We start from the raw sequence: 8124 nt of genomic DNA, 5'->3' as shown, positions 1-8124 counted from the left end.
ATAGAAAATGTGCAGCTGCACCCATTCGTTGAACATGTCAGGTGGACACCTCCTTGTCAGGTCCTTAAACCTCTCCCATGCTTCATACAGAGTCTCACCATCTTGTTGCCTGAAAGTTTGGACCTCAGCTCTCAGCCTATTGATTCGTTGAGGGGGGTAAAATCTTGCTAAGAATTTGTTCACCACATCTGCCCAAGTTGTCAAGCTCTCCTTTGGGAAAGACTCCAGCCACTTGGCTGCCTTATCCTTGAGTGAGAATGGAAATAAGAGCAGTCTATAGGCGTCAGGATGAACACCATTAGACTTCACTGTGTCACATATTCTCAAGAATGTGGTTAGATGTTGATTGGGGTCTTCTTGGACACTTCCTCCGAACGAACAGTTGTTCTGAACAAGGGTGATGAGCTGTGGTTTTAGTTCAAAATTGTTGGCATGGATGGTTGGCTTTTGAATGCTACTTCCACAGTTTCCTGGGTTTGGATTGATGTAAGAGCCTAAAACTCTTCGATCCTCCCCATCATGATTTGCTCGACCTCCTCCGCCATGGTTGTGAGCCTCTTCTTCATGATGGTTCTCTATGTTTTCTTCCATGTTTGGTTCAAAGTATTCCTCCTCTTCCTCAACACCAACTACTCTCTTTCCTCTTCCTTCCCTCCTTAATCTAAGGAAGGTCCTCTCAGGTTCAGAATCAAAGGAAGTTGAAGCCCCGCTTCTTCTCGCTATCATACAACCAACAAGTACAAGCAAGGAAAATAGATGCAGAAAGTATTTCTGTCAGAATGACTGTTAGTGTGAGTGATGCAATATATCAAACAGTTAGTGGGTTAGTGAAATGAATTGTAAATAACAAAGAAAGATGTCGGGGGAAGGGAGGAAATTAACTAAAACAGAAAGTAAATGACTCAAACGGAAAATTAAATCAAACAAAAATAAAATGCTCAATCTAGTTATCCTCCAATTTAATCATTGTTGATGCACAATCAATCTCCGGCAACGGCGCCATAAACTTGATGCACGAAAAACTTGTGTCATAACAAATTTCCTTCGGCAAGTGTACCGAATTTGTCGTCAAGTAAAAACTCACAATAGAGTGAGGTCGAATCCCACAGGGATTGATTGATCAAGCAACTTTAGTTAGAGGAATGTTCTAGTTGAGCGAATCAGAATTTGGGTTGAGAATTGCAGAAAATTAAATGGCGGGAAAGTAAATAACAGAAAAGTAAATGCTAGAAATAAAGAGCTGAATGTAAATGACGGAAAGTAAATTACAGAAGCTTAAATGGGAATGGGGCAATTGCTCATAAAAGTAAACGACAGAAATTAAAGAGAATGGGTAAGATCAGAAATGGGGAGTTCATTGGGCTCAGGAGATGTTGCATTCTCCGGATCAATTTCATTTTCATCTCTTCCACAATCAATGTACTCATTGATCTCCTTGGCAATCTTAAGTGATCAAATTACAATTCCTTGTAATTCAATCTCTCAAATCTTGATCAATAGCCAATTCCTTGGTCAATTACTCATGAGAAGAGATGAAGTATGGTCACTGATTATACCACATGCATTTTCCAAATCAAGTGTTGAGAGAACTATAGTCACATATCCATCCAAACTCAATTTGGTCCAGCATGAGAAAGCATTTCTAGCATGATCTCTTCATTCCTCTTTCAAGGTTCAGAAGAGATCCAAGTTTGAATAGCTTCTTTTCCAAGATAACTACCCAATTGGATGAAGATCGAAAGCTTTCAAGTAAAATCAAGAGAAAAGATAGAAGAAGAATAATGTAAACTAGTATTGATCCATCAAATTACAACAGAGATCCCTAACCCAATGAAAGGGGTTTAGTTGTTCATAGCTCTGGAAAATGAAAACAAAGATGGAGAATACATTATGAAACTAGAAGTGCAGAGAAAGTAAAATACAGAGAGTAGTCCTATGCCAAGAGGCTCCCTATAATTTCCAACTCCCATTCCACGTTAGTGCCCACGTTAGTATAACTAACGTAGCCACTAATGTGGTTCTTCTTTGCTTCCTTTGTCCTGAAATCAAGCAATAAAGTGCATCAAAGTTCTAGTCCAAGTCATGGGAAATGCAACATCAAATTTGCCATTAAATTCATGCAAAATCCTCATGAAATCATGTAAAGTGCACAATGTATGCTTGAATCAAGATGTAAGTGAATATCTACCCAAAACTAGCTTATTTTCTAAGGAAATGCATGAAACTACCCTAAAAACAGTAAAGAAAAGGTTAGTGAAACTGGCCAAAATGCCCTGGCATCACCCAGGCCCAAATCCAACTGACCACTGATGCTATTTAACCCAAGTATTGAAGGGGGATCAACAAGCTAGTTATCATTAGTCATAGTTTAGTTTTAGATCTAGTTTTAGTGTTAGTTTTCTAGAGAGAGAAGCTCTCTCTTCTCTCGAGGATTAGGAATAGGTTTAGGTTAATTTCATGCTTTGATTTACTTTTCCTTTTGTAATTCTTTCCCTTCTACATCTCCTCTCTCTAGTTTAGCATTTTATTCTTGTAATTCTCTACTTTTATGTTGATGCACTTTTGTTTCTCCTATTTTCCTTTTAATGCAATTCATGTTTTGATTTCCTTTATTGCTTAATTGAATTATTGTTACTAATTTCCTTGCAACTGAGTAGTGTAGATTTACTTTTCTTGCAATCTTATTATGCTTTCCTTTTATGCCTTCCAAGTATTTGATAAAATGCTTGGAAGGATGTTAGAGTAGAATTTTATGTTCTTGACTTGGGAAGGTAATTTAGGAACTCTTGAGTTACAAATGTCCAAGTAATTGATGATTGATAGCCATTGACTCTAGTTCTCATTAATTCAATTAGTGAATAGCTAGGACTTATGGACTTGGATTGATATAGCTCATTTGACTTTCCTTTACTAGGTAGAGGATGATTTAATGGGATTGATCCTTGCCAATTCTCATGTTGTGGTTAGTAATAAGGATAGAGATCCTTGACCACCAAACCTTGCCAAGACCGCTTTATCATTTGATTTTCATTGTCATTTACTTTCCTTGTTCGCATCTAAAACCCCAAAATATACAACTCATAACCAATAACAAGAACACTACACTGCAATTCCTTTGAGAGATGACCCGAGGTTTAAATACTTCAGTTATTAGGATTATTAGGGGTTTGTACTTGTGACAAAAAAATTTTTGTATGAAAGGATTATTGTTGGTTTAGAAACTATACTTGCAACGAGATTTCATTAGAGAAATTCTATACCATCAATATTTCGGTTCATCAGTGCTCCTGAAATTTTATGAGAATTTTTGGAAGTTTTATTTTAGTTAATTTGGATTGAAGAATAGTTTTATTTAATTTTGATTTATTTAAAAAAAGAAATTACGTTTGGAGGAATTTTAGTGAATTTTAAAAGTAATTGGTTTTGGTTTAAATGTTTTGGTCTTGAAATTGGTTCGGAACTATTGGTTTAAATAATTTGGTGTAGATTTAAACGATTTGGTTTGGGTTTAAATTTTATTTTGATCGATTCAAATTGAGAATCTATGATTTTAAGGATTTTTAATGAATTTAAGAAAATGAGATTGGTTATCGCTCCCCTAAAGTCTAGAGGCCTTGCCAAGGGATTTAACTAATACATGATTTTCTTTTGTCTTTTGAATGAAGAATTAATTTTAAGTGAAATTGTTTTAAAGGTTCTAGGAAATGTCACAAAGAGGTGGTATTAATTTTAAAGGAAAAAAGACATTTGAGATTTGAATTACCTGGGCAGTATGCAAGGGTTGTGGCTTAGTCCCACTAGCTCCGAGTCATGATTTTAAAAGATTGTAGTTTTGAATGTAAGCTTTTCCTGGGCAAGGATCGTGGTGGTGTACCGCTTGTCTTATGTTGAAATGTCTGTGGAGATCGTGGTAGTGTACTGCTCACAAATGGTGGGGATCGTGATTATTTACCACCCATGGGTATGTGTTTTCCAATTGAAAATATTGCGAGGATCATGGTGGTGTACCACTCGCAATGGTAGGGGATTGTGGTGGTGTTCCGCTCACCACGTGAGGATCGTGGTGGTGTACCACACACCGGTTTTCAAGAGAATGATATCCGGGTTAGCTACGGGATGTGTCGGGTTCTAGCAAAGTAACTGACATGTGAGCTCACGTCAGTAGGACAGGCATACATCATATTGCATTTGTTTGCTTTGTTTGGGTGTGCTTAAATGTTTTGGTTTGTCTATCTGAAGAATTCTGTTTAATTGGTAACTATGATACTTGTTGTAACTGTTCTTTAAATGTGTTTCCCTTGTATTTGTTTGTGCTTGTGATTGATTTCTATTTTGCGTTTTGATGGTGATTTGTTTTGAATTGGGCTGGAGGCTAAGATGATTTAGTTTGGGCCAGAGGCCGAGTTGATTTGATTTGGGGCGGAGGCTGTGATTAGTTGGAATCAATGGTAAGTTTTAGTTAAAATGGTTTCTTAGTAGGCGGTGAAATGTATGGAATGTTATTTTGCGTGAAACTTTTACAAGAAAAATATGAGTTTTAGATTTGAATAATAAACTGACAATCTCTACGATTGAAAATAGTTTTATTTAAAATATCTTCTTATAACGATTCTTAAAAATCCTCTACTGAGAACTAGCGAGGACAACGTTCTCACCCCCTACAGACTTCTCTTTTTAGGACAGACGAGGAAGCTCTGGAGTTTTTGTTAAGTTCTTAGCCGTGTTTTTTTTTTTGTGTACATATGTTATAGATTTCCCTTGCCTTTATTATTATATTCTTGTAAGAGGGATAGGAGTCGTGACTGTAATAAGTAATAACATGTATATATATAATATTTGTAAGTTGCTTGAGTAAGAAGTTTTGTATATATGTATATGCATGTTTGTTTTCAGGAAAAAGTAATTCCATTTTTCTTAAGAAAACAGCAATGCGGTTTCGAGTCAAAGGCTTCTATGTTATTATTAAATATATGGAAGTCATCGTAATATTCTCATTATTAGAGTGGCGCAACCGGAAATGTGATATTCAGATAGTGAAGGTGTTATATGTTGAATACAGAGTTGACTTACCACCTTTGGAGAATATAGATGTAATGAATCTTATTGATACAAAAAATGATATGGAGATCAAGAAAGCTCTGCTCAATATTGGTTCCCTCAAAGCTGCAGGAGAGGATGGCTTCTCGGCTAGATTCTTCAAGGAACATTGGAGTGTTTTTATTTATTCATTTATTAATTATATAAAACAACTTCAGAATGATCCTAAAAGGATTAGAGAAGTGTACCAGACCCTTATCGTTTTAATCCCAAAGAAAAAGTAGCCAGAATTTATTTCTCAATTCTGCCCAATTGCTTTATGTAATGTGGTATATAAGTGTCTCCTAAAGATTCTAGTTACCAGAATCAAACGTCTCATGATTAACTGGATTGCCCCTAATCAATCTATCTTCATCCTGCGAAGATTGATTTATGATAATATAATTATTGCTAAGGAAATGGTTCATGATATGAAAAGGATGAACGGACAAAAAAAGTTCATGGCAATAAAGATTGATTTTGAAAAGGCATATGATAGATTAAGCTGGGAGTATTTGAGTAACTGTTTGATGTAATTCGGACTTCCTACGCTTCTTCTGTCGAATACAAATTACTTTGGAATGAATGTAAAACTCAACCTTTTTGGCCTACTCGTGGAGTACAGAAAGGAGATCCTATTTCACCTTATCTATTCGTCATTTCAATGGACAAACTCTCGCAACTGGTTGAAGTAAAAGTAAATTCGAATAAGTGAAATCTGATGCCCGGGGGGGCACATATATCACAGTTGCTCTTTGGAGATGAAATACTTTTGTTTGCTAAAGCAATTGATGAACAAATTGGGATAATTATGACAGTGCTGGATGACTTTTGAAATGCCTCAGGCCTTAAAATCAATGCTTTCAAAACCTCCATTTATTTCTCTAAGAACGTGAACGGGTAGGAAATTAATTCCGTCACCAACTTCGGTGGTTTTGATCAAGCACGACAACTTGGGAGATATTTGGGTGCTCTTTTTTCTAATGATAAGAGGAAAAGGGTCAACTATAAGGGTATCATTGAAAGAGTGGCAGGTAAGTTAAGAGGATGAAAAGCTAGATGTCTGTCTTTAGCAAGGCGTATAATTCTGGCTGAATCAGTTCTTAGCTCCTTTGTCAATTTTGATATGATGTACTCACGAATTCCCAAAGGTATTTGTAAAGATGTTGAGAAGATGAAACATGGCTTTATCTGGGGAGATGAGGAAAATTGTAGAAGAATACATGCAGTTAATTGGAGTTTAGTTTGTAAACCCAAGAATCTGGGAGGATTGGGATTCTAGAATCTAACCCTTATGAACGAAGCATTCCTCATGAAGATTTTATGGAGACTCATCACTGACAAAGAGGCTCCATGGTCTAGAGTTTTATATGGAAAATATGAAAGAAATAAGAATATGCTAAAAGAGATGCAAGTTTGTGCAGCAAACTCCATCTTATGGGAGAAGTTAACAAAGGTTAGAGACAACCTAGTTAGAAATGTGTCTTGAACTATAGGAAGTGGAAACAATACTTTGTTTTGGTTGGATAATTGGGTCAAAGACCAGCCACCAGTCATTGTGATCACAACTACAAGCATTGAAAAGATCAATCTTTATATGAAAGTAAATGAAGCCACTTCAAGGTCGGGTGAATGGAATATTCAATTTCTTCAACATTTCTTTGTAGATCAAATTGTTAATTGTATTCGGGCCACCTTTCTGCCAAAATTAGATCTTGAAGATGATTCATTGAAGTGGAATCTCACCCAAGATAGACAATTTACAGTCTTAAATGCTTTTAAATTTTTAACCAATCATGAAGAGGAAGTTGATCAATTGTAGAGCTTATTATGGAAATGGAAAAGTCTTCAAAGGATCAAAAGCTTTTTCTGGGTGGCTGCTCACCAAAAACTATTGACAGCAAAAAAGAAAGCCAAGATCTTTGGCAACAGCCCCTAGAGCCATCTTTGTAATGTGATTGTAGAGACTGTGATACATATCCTTCGAGACTACCCAGTGGCTTCAAGAATTTGGACAAGTCTTATTCATCCTTCTAAACTCATTTTTTTCTTTAGAGCTCTCTTTAATTCATGGATTCATTGGAATTATCATTGATTCCAACCCCACCAGAAGAGAAGAGTGGCTCACTTAATTTTTGGTAACTTATTGGTGGCTTTGGCACTAGAGGAATAAGAAAATCTTTGAGCCTTCATTCCAGTGACCTCACCAATTGAAAGGCGTAATTATAAATTATGTCCAATGAATTAATCAGCTCTTTGAGAAGCTTGGGGTGCTCTCACGCAAGGGAAGAAAAATTGAGATTCAGGTGAAGAGGCAAGTATCCATGGAAGGATGGATCAAGTTGAACACTAATGGTGCTAGGTGCGAGAATACCCAAGGAATGCCAGTTGTGGTGGAATTCTGTGAAACAACCACAAAAGATGGATTGTAGGATTTAAAGCAAACATAGGAGCATGTTCAGCTTTTAAAGCATAACTTTAGGGCATTTATCATGGGCTCAATATCATTTGGGATCTAGGCATGAGGCAAGTAAAAATTAAAGCAGACTAAAATTATTATGGATACTCTCACTAAGGGGTGCAATCTGCAGAATCACCCAAAAATGTTGGTCCGAAGAATAGCTAACCTTATGAATAGAAGGTGGAGAACGAGAATTAGACATACTCTTAGAAAAGGAAACCACTGCATTCACTAGAGGGCCAAGGAGGCAATGAAGGAGCAACCAGGAGTTATGTTTGTAGATCAACCTTCAAGATCTCTCAATTTAATTATTGATGATGATTGTAAAAGGGTAATGTTGCCTAACAATGTTTCTTCTTTTGTCCTGTAACCTTCGAGCTTAATGGCCCTTCATGTACCAAAATGAAAAGACTAAATTGTCCTCCACATGATGTTATGTTATTTTATTTTTTGAAGATGAATTTTAAATTCAATTTATTTGTTAATTTAAACAAAATGTACTTATATGTCGTATCATTGAATTATATCCTTTCTTTATTTTTAAGTTTTAGTAAAAAATTTATCATTAAAAATTTTCATTAGAATTA

Source organism: Arachis ipaensis, chromosome B07 (genome assembly GCF_000816755.2).
Source record: "Arachis ipaensis cultivar K30076 chromosome B07, Araip1.1, whole genome shotgun sequence".
Classification (NCBI taxonomy): domain Eukaryota; kingdom Viridiplantae; phylum Streptophyta; class Magnoliopsida; order Fabales; family Fabaceae; genus Arachis; species Arachis ipaensis.
The sequence above is the reverse complement of the archived record's forward strand: the minus strand, read 5'-3'. Positions refer to the sequence as shown.